We start from the raw sequence: 15,417 nt of genomic DNA, 5'->3' as shown, positions 1-15,417 counted from the left end.
TATTTCCTTTGGGCATTTTATCTGCATTGTCATATGTAATGCTGTTACATTTCTACCTTGCAGTAATGATATTTGTGTGGGTTATAGTCTACATGGATTTATACTAGTATGTTATGGTCTTCTGTCATTTTTAACCATTTACATCACGTCCGTCTTCCCATGTAGTTTTTCTTTCATCATTAACCTTTTCTTTATGTTAGAGCGCTGGATTTGTTTGCCTGTTATTATACATAGTCTTATTGGTTTACAGCCATGGCCTTTTTTTTTTTTTTTTCCCCCCTGTACAAGCGCTATATGAGAGGTTATGACATTAGATACACTCTATTTGTTATGGTATTTCCCGGGAGTGTTTTTCCTGCTAAATGTGGATGATCCTTCCTGGTAAATTTGTGTTTGCTATCATACGTATATCTATAGCTCAGGCTTCCACAGAGATCACCTTTAGTGCTATTCAAGCATTGTTAGGGCTGCTTAGTTATGGTCATTTTTGGTGCAGCATTCCTGTTTATCTACGCTGTTAGACATGTGCGGTGATAATTCCCTTTATTTATGATAGGTGGGGTTTGACTCATTGAATCCAGCTATTTGCCGGCGCCGCTGTCTGTTTATTTATAGCCACAACCATTCAGCCGTTCATGCATCTCCCTGGCATTATAGGGTTGCTGGGTTACAGACATTTCCGGTACAGCGTCAGGTCACTAAGTTAATGGGCAGTATTGTGCTGTGCTATTTAAGCCATTATATATGTTTAGTCATCCCTTATCACTGTTCAGCTGTCATTCTGGTGATGTATGCCGGACTTTGTTTATCTAAGGCTGAGCATTCATCTCGCTTTGTGGTTTCCTGACAGCGGCAACCTCCTGTTTCACTGCGCAAGACAGGAAGCTCTTGTATTGTTTCTGGAATCAGGCGTCCCACGTGGAGTCTGGCATACGCTTTGGTGTCTGAGTAAGTGTTACCCCTCCTCTGTATTTTTATACCAACATGGCATTATCTACCTTTACATTATGCATTATACAGAGTGTATCTGCAGTGTGTATTCGCTGCCTTCCGTAACAGTTTGTTATGCTAATGTGGACTAATTGTCTGCCCTATGGGAGGTCAGTAGATGCTTTTTTTCACATCCTGGCTCCTTTAATAAGGCCCTTCTCTCGCCCCACTCTCTGCTTGACAGCATAGAGGGCGGCAGGACTTTATGTCCCTCTACTTTAATATTTAGGCACTCCTTCTCTACAAGCAAGCATGTCCCCTGAAGAGTTGTCTTGGACGAAACGCGTAGGGACGAATTTATAAGGGAGAGTGCAGGGCTTCTTATGTATAGGGGTAGTTGTGGACTGCCCTTGTAAGGGCAGGAGCTTTGGGGGATAGACTATTTATAGCCCCATAGGGATTGATATAGGGACTGTCATCCCTTCGTATCCTGGATGTCTACCTAACAGGGGATTATCTGGTGCTCCGTTGCCCTCGCTTTGGAATTGGTGAGACCGTTCCTTATTTATTTATATGTACATTTATTAAACACCAGCAAGTATTTTTTTATAATATAAGCTAGGACTGTTTTTTCTGGTCTTATGTGACTGAGTGCAGTAGATTTGCTGTGTCCACATATAAACATTGGTGGCACAGCTTTGTCATATTCACTGCCTCAGCAATCAGGATTCTGGCTGTTGTTATTGCAGTCGAGTTCTGTTTTATCCTATAGAGGGCTCACTAGTCTCTATGGACCATCACGTTATATGGTAGAGACATAGCCCCTGTTATGGTTTATTTTTCACTTGGGTGATTTGTGTTTTTTTTTTTTTTTTAGGTTACTTTTTGAGTATTAAAAGTTACGTTTTATTAGTCCTTTTTGCTGTATTGGGATTATTTATAGGATTATTTATTGTATTTATTACACAGATTTTGCTTTGTTATCACATTGTTTCCTTCCAACAGACTTACCATTGAGGTGCCTTGATACAGCACTCTGGGAACAGCCTATTTGTTGAGAAATTTCTTTCTGGGTCTTACCCTCTTGCTTGAGGGTGTCAATGATGGCCTTCTTGACATCTGTCAGGTCGCTAGTCTTACCCATGATGGGGGTTTTGAGTAATGAACAAGGCAGGGAGTTTATAAAAGCCTCAGGTATCTTTTGCATGTGTTTAGAGTTAATTAGTTGATTCAGAAGATTAGGGTAATAGGTCGTTTAGAGAACCTTTTCTTGATATGCTAATTTATTGAGACAGGTTTTTTGGGTTATCAGGAGTTGTATGCCAAAATCATCAGTATTTAAACAATAAAAGACCTGACAAATTTCAGTTGGTGGATAATGAATCTATAATATATGAAAGTTTAATTGTAATCATTACATTATGGTAAATAATGAAATTTAACACTATATGCTAATTTTTTGAGAAGGACCTGTATATCACAGAAAATACTTAATAAGTAATATTTCCCACATGTCAACTTTACATCAGCACAATTTTGGAACCAAAATTTTTTTTGTTAGGAAGTTATAAGGGTTAAAATTTGACAAGCAATTTCTCATTTTTACAACACCATTTTTTTGGGGGACAACATCACATTTGAAGTCACTTTGAGGGGTCTATATGATAGAAAATACCCAAGTGTGAGACAATTCTAAAAACTGCACCCTCAAGGTGCTCAAAACCACATTCAAGAAGACTATTAACCCTTTAGGTGTTTCACAGGAATCTGAAATGTTTAAAAAAAATTAACATTTAATTTTTTGTCACAAAAAATTTATTTCAGCTCCAATTTGTTTTATTTTACCAAAGGTAACAGGAGAAATTGGACCCCAAAAGTTGTTGTGCAATTTGTTCTAAGTACGCTGATACCAAATATGTGGGGGTAAACCACTGTTTGGGCAAACAGCAGAGCTTGGAAGGGAAGGAGCACCATTTGACTTTTCAATGCAAAATTGACTGGATTTGAAATAGGATGCCATATTGCGTTTGGAGAGCCCCTGATGTGCCTAAACATTGAAAGTGACAACATTTTGGAAAGTAGACCCCCAAAGGAACTTATCTAGATGTGTGGTGAGCACTTTGACCCACCAAGTGAAGTGACCGAGGGCAAGGTCGCCCATGTATATCCATGATCTGGCCCAGCAAAACTTCCACACTCAGATTCTATTTTAACAACCGTATCTTTACTGTTATACATTTTCCTTAACACAGCGGAACACAATAATAGACAGTACAAAATATGCCTATTCACAGAGATAACGTGTAATAACAAACTGTCCCTCACTTTCCCTATCCACACGTTACCAGTTCCTTGGTTCCAAGAGGTTATCTTCCCACGTCGCAGGCCTGTCTGTCACTGCAGGGGGACGCTCCAGCCGAAGAGAAAAACAACAGGGATTAAACAAAACTCCGTCCCTCAGGTCCAGACTGTAGTCCTTGGGGTTCAACAGGTAAGGGTGGAATGTTCGGCCTCTCAACAGAGGACCCGCTTACAGTTCATGGGCTCCAGGGTCTATGAAGATGTCACCGTTGGGTGCTCCGCAGTGTGGGAGCTGGGAACAATCTGGATGTCAGCTTCCAAGAGATAGCGGTCATCCAGGCAATCTTCTATATCGCCTCTACAGGAGGATGCCAGCACACACCGACCTTTCTCTGCACACACCAGTTTCCCGGGCTCTCTTTTTCCCTCCTCTTTCTGTTCACATGACATCACAGGGGGAAGTTCTGCCAATACAGTTTGTTTCTCTATAATCACATTCGGCATAGGTATAACTTCTGGCCACACGGGGGCAGTGTCTGTCACAGATTCTATGTCAATGATAATAGAACAGTCACAGCCGGCCAGCTCACTACACGCCCCCCCGCTTAAAGGTTGGCAGTCCCTGTCAACGACTGTTCCCAGGGCGGCGATGGCTGTGGAGATTGTAGGACCCGGCTGCGGAAAAGGCCACACATATTGGTCTCTGTAGGACTGTCCCAGGGGCACTCTGGCGGTAGTCCTCGTTGTCCGCCTAACGGGTGCCAGCCCCTCCCCCCAATCAGTCACCCCAGTCGGTAAGTCAGTCGAGGAGGTAAGGAGTTCAGACGCGTCAGTCAGGCGAGCAGGGGTAGGGATGTCTTCCACCTCTACACCCCCGGTATCGGTGTCTCCCACAGCATTAGTGATATCCATCTCTCCAGGTATTACAGGAGGGGAGTCAGGCTGAGAACGACAGGGGCGCAACATGTTGCGGTGCAGGGTGCGGAGGCTGCCGCTGTCTTCGCATTGTACTTGGTAGACGGGGCCACCGGGTACGGGTGTCGAATTATTCGATAGACTTCGGTCTCCCACTTGGGCCGGAGTTTTCCTTGCGGTTTCTTTATACGAACTAGGACCAGTTGACCAACACTCAGTAGGTCTTCTTGTACTGGAAGCGGATCAGCGTGGACCTGATCCTGGATCTGCTGTTCCACCAGCCGGTAGACAGTTTCCATCCTTTGACGGTGTGCTTGTAGCCAGGAAGGATAGGTACCACAGGTGTCTTCATCAGAGTTAGACAGGTGTAGCTCATGGATGCCTTTGCCTGGGCAGCCAAAAAGGAGGGTGTAAGGCGTGTATCCGGTGACAGAATGGACTTGATTGTTATAGGCCCACAGCATTTCTGGGAGGAATCGAGGCCAGTCGGGCTTTTTGTCTTCTGCTAAGGTTCGGATCAGTTGTAAGAGGGTCCGGTTGAAACGTTCACACGCGCCATTCCCTTGTGGATGATACGGGGTGGTCCTGGACTTCTTGATTCCATACATCTGCTGGAGTTCTTCAATGATTCGCCCTTTGAAACACGCCCCCTGATCAGAGTGCAGCCGCTCCGGACACCCGTAGACCCGAACGAAGTGTCGACAGATGGCCTGTGCAGCTGATTCGGCAGTCTGATCTTTGGTAGCAACAGCGACGGTGAATTTCGTGAAGTGGTCTACCATCACCAGACAGTACTGGTAGCCACTATTTGCCATTCCAATCAACAGATAGTCCACCATCAACAATTCGAGGGGCCTGGATGTGCTAATAGTCTGGACGGGTGCACGCTGCTCAGTAGACTTGTGGAGTTCACATGTACGACATCCTAGGCAGACGTTTTCAACCAGCTTACGGAGTCCTGGGCAAAAAATGAATTGTTGGGTCCACCGGAGGGTCTTGTCTATGCCGAAGTGGCCGTTCCTTCTGTGGGCTTCAGCCACCATCTCATGGGCCAGCTGCACCGGGACGACAATCTGCAAACATTCTTCCAGCATATGGGATAAAAGGGCCCTGCGATACAAGACTCCATCCTTCACGATCAGCCGATCCCATTCGGCAAGTAGGGCAGAGGTCCTGGTTGATAGTCGGGCTCTTACTTCGGAGGGTGGTTTCTCTTGTGTCTTCACGTACTGTTTCAGTAAGACGTGTTCAGGGTCTCGGTCTTGAAGCTTGGCCCATTCTTGTTGGGACAGGGGGGACCCCACTACGGCTTCGATCCCGCCTACAGCATACTGGCGGCTATCTTCTATTTGTTTAGCTAGCCGGGCAAAGTCGGGCAGTTCATCTTCCTCCACTGGCGGGGATGATGTCACTCTGGAAAGGCTGTCAGCAATCTGATTCTCCATCCCCGCTCTGTATTTAATTTTGTATTGGAATCTAGAGAGCCTTGCCATCCAGCGCTGTTCCATTGCCCCTAGTTTGGCATTTTCTAGGTGGGCAAGAGGATTGTTGTCTGTCACGACCAGCACCTCCGCCCCTGTCAGGTAGCCAGCAAATTTCTCTGTCATAGCCCAGGTCAGGGCCAGGAGTTCCAGGCGGAAAGAGCTGTAGTTGACGGGGTTCTTTTCGGTGTCACGGAGGGATCTACTGGCATAGGCTATTACGCGTTCCTTGTTATCTTGGACTTGGGAGAGGACCGCCCCGAGACCTTGAAGGCTGGCGTCGGTGTATAACTGGAACGGCAGGGTGTAATCTGCAAATGTCAGAATAGGGGGCGATGTCAAAGCAGCTTGAAGCACCCGGAAGGATTTTTCTTGGTCGGGACCCCAGCTGATGCGTCGTCCTCTGGGACTGTCTGCGGTCCCTCGGAGAGTCTCATGCAGTGGTTCCGGAAGCCGGGCAAAGTCCTTGACAAATCGGCGGTAATAGCCCGCTAGCCCCAGGAAAGCCTGGACTTCTTTGATGGTAGTTGGTTGTGGCCACTCTCGGACAGCTGCTATCTTCTCTGGGGAGGGTTGGACACCTTCGGCTGAGATCCGGTGTCCCAGGTAATCGATCTCCTGCTGGAATAGACGGCACTTGCTGGGCTTGAACTTCAAGCCGTGCCTCTTCAAGCGCTGGAGCACTTTGCCAAGCTTGTGAAGATGATCCTCAAAGGTGGCGGAGTATACCACGATGTCATCAAGGTATATCAGCGTGAATTTGAAGTTGAAATCTCCCAGACAGCGTTCCATCAGTCTCTGACAGGTCCCTGGTGCATTACTCAAGCCGAATGGCATCCGGTCAAACTCGTACAGGCCCATGGGAAGGATGAAGGCAGTCTTTTCTCTGTCCTTCTCACTCATGGGGACCTGCCAATATCCACTGGCCAAGTCTAGAGAAGAAAAATATTTGGCCTTCTTCAGGGCGGTCAGTGACTCTTCGATCCGGGGGAGTGGATAGGAGTCCCGGATCGTGCAAGCGTTCAGCCGACGGTAGTCTACGCAAAATCTCAGGGATCCATCTTTCTTTTTGACTATCACCACGGGTGCAGCCCATGGGCTCTGGCTCTCCCGCACCACTCCAGCGTGTAGCATAGATTCTAAGAGGCTTTTCACCTCCTGGTATTGTTGAGGTGGTATTTGTCGGTACCTCTCGTGAATAGGGGCAGTATCGCCCGTGGGAATCTCGTGTTGGATACTGGTGGTGTACCCGAAGTCGGTGTCATGCTTTGCAAAGGAGTCTTGGTGTTCTCACAGTAGTCTCTCCACTTGAGACACTTCCTGTTTGGTGTACTGGGACGGGTCCAGTTGCACTTTTTCCAGTAATTTTCGCCCAATGTCTTCATCATCTGCTTGAGCATTTATGGCTGAGACAGTTACCGTCCAGCCATCTTCTGTAGACGAGGTGAATTGTAAGGGCCCCATTGGGTTCACTTCTGTGGGTAGAGCATATACTCTGGCAAGTTGCGTGCCAGCTTCAAGGGCTACACCTACGTCTGCGGTGTTGTTCAGCCGGACAGGGACTCTTCCGTTCCTCACGATGGCTAGGGTGCGGGCGACTAGTGGGTTTAGCTTACCCCCACTTGGAGCCCTCGGCTCGATTAACATTTCAACTCCTTCAAGCTGTCGGTTGGTGTTAAGAGGCAGGGAAATGACTGTCTCTTTTTCAGCGGGCAAAGTAATCCGGGTACAGCGGGGCACCTTAATGGCTGCTAGGGGTAGTTGTTCCTTTGCCATCTGTTGAAGTCCAACGGTCCGGATTACGCGCTGGAACGCCAGACGAGTCGGTTTATGTTTCGTAACCTTCTGCCAGTACTTGGGCCCTTTTCTTGTCAACAGCATAAGATCCAGGTCTTTCAAGATATTCATTCCGATTATTACTGGGGTCTCGGAGCCGAAGCCTTCCTTGATAATGACGATTCCTCGTTTCCCTAGGTCTTGTCCGCAGGCCTTCGTATCCATCCAGGCGACTCCAGTTACTGGGATGGGTAGGTTATTAGCCGCAATTATCTTAATGGTGGTATCTGGATCACAAGCAGTTCTTGGTTTGAGCTACTCTTCATAAAACTGTTCAGAGATCGTGGTCACTTGCGACCCAGTGTCCATCAATCCTTGTACTGCAACTCCCTCCAGAATAACTTCAAGTGTAGGACTACTCGAGGCAAGAGTACTCCGTTGCTGGCTCTGTTTTTCTACACCCCATTCTCTATCCCCCCCTGCTGCTCGAACCTCAGCTGCAGGGGTGTCTAGTTTAACGGCGGCCATTGTGGTGAGACCTTGCGTGGCGGCTCTGCTCGTGGATGTAGCTGATATTCCGTTCGTCGTGGTAACTGATGGTTTGTTCGTTGACAACGGTTCACCCTATGACGAGGATCACCACATGACCAACACGGTCCTGCGGGACGGCGAGGTTGCATCTGCTGGTCTCTCTGTCGTTCTAGTGTTAACTGTGACACCTGTTGCTGTAAGTCTGCTACCATCTGTTTCAGCTCCTCAGTGTCACTGTTGGGCTGTTTAATGTCTAATATGGATCTGCACGCAGCGCTTTGAGTCCCCACATCCATGACGGGTCCCCTAGAACGTTTTATGGCTTCCTGCTTGACTTCAGCGAAGGTGAGAGACGGCGTCATCCGAATCAAGTCCTGTAGCGTACGGTTAAGATACTGGTCTCTCAGCCCTATAACGAATTGGTCTCTCAGTACCAGGTCACAAGGAGCTATAGTAGCCAGTTGTTCCCCTTTTGCACAGACTTGTTCAAGGAGTACCTGAAGGGCATTTGCATATTGGGGGATGTCTTCCCATTCAAGCTGCGTCCGTCTAAAGAACAGGTATCGCAGTGTTCCCTGGTATGTAGTAGGTCCATAGGTCTTTTCCAGCACCCGCACCAAATCCTCCAACGTACGCTGCCCCCTGACCGTCTCCAGTCTGACTGTCGTCCATGCCTCCCCCTCTAGCGTCAGTACCGCCATTTCTGCCAAGGTCTTAGGGTCAATATTATACATTTCTCCCAGTATCCGCACTTGTCCCGCCCATTCTGGTACGGGGTAGTTTCGCCCGCCAAACTTCCTGACCTGGTTTACAATGGACACCGGCGGCGGTTTCTGACTGTACACTGGGTGGGAATCTTGCTGGGCACAGATCCTGCCGACTACGCCAGATGAAGTGACCGAGGGCAAGGTCGCCCATGTATATCCATGATCTGGCCCAGCAAAACTTCCACACTCAGATTCTATTTTAACAACCGTATCTTTACTGTTATACATTTTCCTTAACACAGCGGAACACAATAATAGACAGTACAAAATATGCCTATTCACAGAGATAACGTGTAATAACAAACTGTCCCTCACTTTCCCTGTCCACACGTTACCAGTTCCTTGGTTCCAAGAGGTTGTCTTCCCACGTCGCAGGCCTGTCTGTCACTGCAGGGGGACGCTGCAGCCGAAGAGAAAAACAACAGGGATTAAACAAAACTCTGTCCCTCAGGTCCAGACTGTAGTCCTTGGGGTTCAACAGGTAAGGGTGGAATGTTCGGCCTCTCAACAGAGGACCCGCTTACAGTTCATGGGCTCCAGGGTCTATGAAGATGTCACCGTTGGGTGCTCCGCAGTGTGGGAGCTGGGAACAATCTGGATGTCAGCTTCCAAGAGATAGCGGTCATCCAGGCAATCTTCTATATCGCCTCTACAGGAGGACGCCAGCACACACCGACCTTTCTCTGCACACACCAGTTTCCCGGGCTCTCTTTTTCCCTCCCCTTTCTGTTCACATGACATCACAGGGGGAAGTTCTGCCAATACAGTTTGTTTCTCTGTAATCACATTCGGCATAGGTATAACTTCTGGCCACACGGGGCAGTGTCTGTCACAGATTCTATGTCAATGATAATAGAACAGTCACAGCCGGCCAGCTCACTACACAAGTGCTTCACAGAAGTTTATAACGCAGAGCCGTGAAAATAAAAATTATTTTTTTTCCACAAAAATTATTTTTTAGCCTCAAGTTTTGTATTTTCCCAAGGTTAACAGGAGAATTTGGACCCCAAATGTTGTTGTCCAATTTATCCTGAGTATGCTGATACCCAATATGTGGGGAGGAACCACCGTTTGGGCGCATGGCAGAGCTCGGAAGGGAAGGAGCACCGTTTGGAATGCAGACTTAGATGGATTGGTCTGCAGGCATCACGTTGCATTTGCAGAGCCCCTGATGTACCTAAACTGTAGAAACCCCCACAAGTGACCTCATATTGGAAACTAGACCCCCCCAAGGAACGTACCTAGATGTGTTGTGAGAACTTTGAACCCCAAAGTGTTTCACTAATGTTAATAACGCCGAGCCATGAAAATAAAAAATCTTTTTTTTCCACAAAATTGTATTTTAGCCCCCAGTTTTGTATTTTCCCAAGGGTAACAGGAGAAATTGGACCCCAAAGTTTGTTGTTCAATTTGTCCTGAGTACGCTGATACCCCATATGTGAGGGGGGGGGGTCCACCGTTTGGGCACATGGCAGAGCTTGGAAGGGAAGGAGTGCCGTTTTGAATGCAGACTTAGATGGATTGGTCTGCAGGCGTCATATTGCATTTGCAGAGCCCCTGATGTACCTAAACAGTAGAAACCCCCCTATAAATGACCCCATATTGGAAACTAGACCCCCCAAGGAACTTATCTAGATATATTGTGAGAACTTTGAACCCCCAAGTGTTTCACTATAGGTTATAACGCAGAGCAGTGAAAATAAAAAATCTTTTTATTCCACAAAAATTATATTTTAGTCCCTAGTTTTGTATTTTCCCAAGGGTAACAGGAGAAATTGGACCCCAAAAGTTGTTGTCCAATGTATTCTGAGTACGACGATACCCCATATGTTGGGGTAAACCCCTGATTGGGCGTATGGGAGAGCTCGGAAGGGAAGGAGCACTGTTTTACTTTTTCAATGCAGAATTGGCAGGAATTGAGATCGGACGACATGTCGCATTTGGAGAGCCCCTGATGTGCCTAAACAGTGGAAACTCCCCAATTCTAACTGAAACCCTAATCCAAACACACCCCTAACCCTAATCCCAACGGTAACCCTAACCACACCCCTAACCCTGACACACCCCTAGCCCTAATCCCAACCGTAAATGTAATCCAAACCCTAACTTCAGCCCCAACCCTAACCCTAACTTTAGCACCAACACTAACCTTAACTTTAGCCCCAACCCTAACTGTAGCCCTAACCCAAGCCCTAACCCTAGCCCCAACCCTAACCCTAACCCTAATGGGAAAATGGAAATAAATACATTTTTTAAATTTTATTATTTTTCCCCAACTAAGTGATAAAGGGGGGTTTGATTTACTTTTATAGCGGGTTTTTTAGCGGATTTTATTATTGGCAGCTGTCACAAACTAAAAGATGCTTTTTATTGCAAAAAATAGTTTTTGTGTCTCCTCATTTTGAGAGGTATAATTTTTCCATATTTTGGTCCACAGAGTCATGTGAGGTCTTGTTTTTTGCGGGACGAGTTGACATTTTTATTGGAACCATGTTTGGGCATGTGACTTTTTTTTCCGCTTTTTATTCCGATTTTTGTGAGGCAAAATGACCAAAAACCAACTTTTCATGAATTTCTTTTGGGGGGGGAGGCGATTATATCGTTCCGCGTTTGGTAAAATTGATACAGCAGTTTTATTCTTCGGGTCAGTACAATTAAAGCGATACCTCATTTTTTATGTTTTGGCGCTGTTATACGATAAAAACTATTTTATATAAAAAATAATTATTTTTGCATCGCTTTATTCTGAGGACTATAACTTTTTTGTTTTTTCGCTGATGATGCTGTATGGCAGCTCAATTTTTGCGGGAGAAGATGATGTTTTGAGCAGTGCCATGGATATTTATATCCGTTTTTTTTTGATCGTGTGTTATTCCACTTTTTGTTCGGCGGTATGATAATAAAGCGTTGTTTTTTGCCTCTGTTTTTTGTGACGGTGTTCACTGAAGGGGTTAACTATTGGGACAGTTGTATAGGTCAGGTCGTTACGGACGCGGTGATACCAAATATGTGTACTTTTATTGTTTTTTTATTTAGGTAAAGAAATGCATTTATTGGAACATTTTTTTTCTTCTTTATTTAGGAATTTTTTTAATTTTTTTTTTACACATGTAAATGTTTGGTTTTTTTTAACTTTTTTACATTGCCACAGGGGGGGACATCACACTATAGTGTCAGATCGCTGATTTGACACTGCATAGCACTGTGTCAGATCAGCGATCTGACAGGCAGTGCTCCGGGCTTGTAAGCCACCTCCCTGCAGCACCACGGCCATTTTGGATCCAGGGCCTGCAGGAAGAAGGAGGTAGGAGACCCTCAGAGCAAAGCGATCACATCGCGTTGCTCTGAGGGTCTCAGGGAAGCACGCAGGGAGCCCCCTCCCTGCGCGATGCTTCGCTATGCCGCCGGAACGCTGTGATCATCATTGATCGCAGCGTTTCTGGGTTAATTTGCCAGGAGTGGACTGTGACAGGTCCTGGCACATAGTGCCGGATGTCAGCTGCGATAGTCAGCTGACATCCGGCCGCGATCGACGGCGCTCCCCCAATGAGCGGGGCTGATCGTGCTGGACGTACTATTCCGTCCATATTCCGGATACCTTTACAACCATGCAAAACTAGATTTATAGCCCAGACTTTATTATGCTTAGAATATTTTTTATCACTTCTACAAATATCAGCTCAATGCTTTACCAAATGAAGACTCTCATAACAAAATCTCCAGTTTCCAACAAATATAAGTAAATAAAGTAAAAAAAATAAATGGTCAATTTTAAAAGTGTAAGTTTTTTGTTTAACAAAATCATATATATAACAATTCCGATATTAACATTTTCATGTTTTATAGAAGCAATATATGTTAAATGTGTTGCAGTCTAATCATGAATCTATTTCTCCCTGCAAGGAATTTCCGCACATTCCACAGTTTTGGACAGAAATTATTAGTCCTTCTCTTCAGTGAGTTTTAGGTAAAGTTTCCACTATGAGTTTTCAATGAGTTTTTGATTTTGTGTATTTCTGTTCTGCAAACAAAAAGCAATGTATTGGGTTACATTCTCACCATGAGCTTTTGGTATGTTTTCAATGCTGCATAATTTTTTCACCATTTCTGCACTTTTTATTTAAATTAGGTTACTTGGGTTTTTTCATTGCATTTTTTGACGCTGCGGTTTTCGTCTCTTGTTGGTGTGTCACACTTTAAATAAAGCTGCTTTGTTTTTGATACTTCCTGGTATTTGGCATTGACAAAACTTTATTGATATAGTCATATGTGGATTACATGTGTTTTTGATGCATTTCGGCTGTGGAAATGTACTAAAAACACGTGTGCTTTTTAACTTCAAATATATGTGGAAATTTGGCTCATAAAACTCTGCGTACCCGCATGAGAAATTGACATGCTGCAGGTTTGAAACATGCATCTCAGGTCACTGTACACTGAATGAAAATAAGGCTCAGTGGGCATGAGATTTCTATAAATCCCATCAACTTTGCGTAACATGTAATGCCCCTTTCATATGTCCTGATATTTCCGGTACTGGAAAAAACAGTCCATGGTCCACGTTCCATGTGACAGTGTAACACCATCCATGTGACATACGTATATCTGGGTGTCCGTGGGCGCGTATAAGTGTATATCACCTGTTTTCCGCCCCTGTGCCTTCTGTGTACCATCCATGTGCACCATTAGTGTGACAAGTACTGGGATTTAATGAAGAATTCAAATGATAGATGTTTAGGTGTTAGATGTGCAAAGATAGATAAAAATGATAGAAATATAGCTAGATAGAAATATATCACTGAGATATATAATCAGTGCTTTGTGTGTGTACTTTTCTGTACTTGTATTTATTTCATGATTAAATAAATAAACAATGGCGTGGGATCCCCCTTATTTTTATAAACTAGCTGGGGGCTAATGTTATTATTTCTGGAAGGGGCCAATATCCATAAAGGTTCCATAAGTTTTAGGTTTGGGTTCTCAGTATGAGTTTTTGATGTTCCTTATCTTTGCTATGTAAAAATGTAACGTCTAATAGTTCCAGCAAAGTGGATGATATTTATAGAAATCTCATGCCCACTGTACTTTTTTTATGCTGCGTAAACTGAGGTGTAATTTTTTAAATCAGCAACATGTGTATCTCTCTTGCTGAGTCTACAAATTGTCAATGTTGTCTGAATTCACACTATGGCTGTGCAGCACTGCTGGTACATTCAAGTAAAGACCGGGGTCACAATTGCGAGTGTGATGCGAAAAACTCGCGTGAATCTCTCGAATCAATACCCAGAACTGCCGCCGACATTCGGGACCGGAGCGTGCGGATCTATGTATTTCTATGCAGCTGCACACTCCGGTCCCGAGTGCCAGTGGTAGTGCCGGGTATTGATGTAAGAGACTCGCGCGAAATTCTCGCATCACACTCGCATGTGTGACACCGGCCAAACTGTGAAAAATGTCTTGACGCGTATGGTGATGTACTTTTATGTTATTGAGGAATACATGTGAAATTACATTCAGTAAGACTGTTTTACATATTTCTTCTGAAAATAAACCCTAAATCATGTTCATTTAACCTTATCACTAGGTATGCTTTTATATTTTTATTTTACTTTTCTCCAGTTTGTGTATTTTATTCTTTTTACTGTTTTATCGTCTGGAGCTTTATAATTTTCTTTGAGCATTGACTGTCGTTAGTACTAATGCATATATTATTAATGTCTAAAGGTACCGTAGAATTCCATTTAATGTCATAGTATTTTATGATTTATTATTTGAAAAAAAACCCATTTCCTTGGCTCAGATTTAATGCTGAATCAATCACTGGGTGGCAGACAAGAGCCGCTTATGCACAACTGGGACACAGACACACTTTAAATCACATATTTTAGCAATTTCCTCTGTCTTCTGTAAAATTATGCTAATATTTAAGATGAGTTTCCTCAAGTCTGGAACTTAAATTAAGTCTGTCTGTTTTAGTTTTATCATAGAGCTGGAAATCACTTGCAGACAAGGAGCTGGTGAACGCTGGGATTTATAGTGACAAAGCCACGGGGATGAAACCGACCTGCAGCGAGCTGCAATACACACAGCATTTTCTGATGGAGTGTCTAGTGTTCGATTAGGAGATTAGCAAGAGGATTTTTGGTGACGTAATGTAAAATTTATTTCTATAATTTTAGAATAAAACCAATGACTTAGACGTGGTTAAAATCAAGGACCAGCATAACATAAATATGAAAACAAAAGTGTAAAAAAAATTGTAATATTAGTTGTAAAATTGAACAAGAACTTTGCTGAAGATTAGATTAATTTGCTATGAGACAATATATAAATTGTAATTGAAAGAGTAGCGAAAAAAACTAATGGATTGTATGGGGGAATTTATTTCGCTACAAACCAGTTTTCGATTAATATTAATATTTTTGGAATATTGAATGACGTAAAATGATTTTAATGTGCAAGCTTAAAAATAGATATTAAATAAGCATTTATTTTTATTGCTGAATATATACTAATAAAATTAACATGCAAGATCTTTGCTATGCTTTAGAATATATTAGAGAGGTTATGAGCGTAGATAAAATTCTGAAAATATGGAGGTATTGTTCTTGTCAAAAAATAGAGAAGAAAAATATTAGAAAATGTCACCAAAACGCATGTATTTTTAGGAGATACAAGCTGCAGGAAAAATGTTAAAATGTATAGGTTTAGAGAGG

General features: G+C 44.1%; 1 long non-coding RNA gene across 1 annotated transcript; it reads left to right on the top strand.

Annotated features, from left to right (window-relative positions):
- The first annotated feature begins 911 nt into the window (after window positions 1-911).
- Window positions 912-14,824, top strand: LOC138641460 (uncharacterized). The gene is made up of 3 exons (XR_011313854.1): window positions 912-948; window positions 12,605-12,668; window positions 14,678-14,824. It is a non-coding gene; the product is annotated as an uncharacterized lncRNA (long non-coding RNA).
- The last annotated feature ends 593 nt before the right edge of the window (window positions 14,825-15,417 follow it).

This window comes from Ranitomeya imitator, chromosome 6 (genome assembly GCF_032444005.1).
Source record: "Ranitomeya imitator isolate aRanImi1 chromosome 6, aRanImi1.pri, whole genome shotgun sequence".
NCBI classification, from domain to species: Eukaryota; Metazoa; Chordata; class Amphibia; order Anura; family Dendrobatidae; genus Ranitomeya; species Ranitomeya imitator.
The sequence above is the reverse complement of the archived record's forward strand: the minus strand, read 5'-3'. Positions and strand labels throughout refer to the sequence as shown.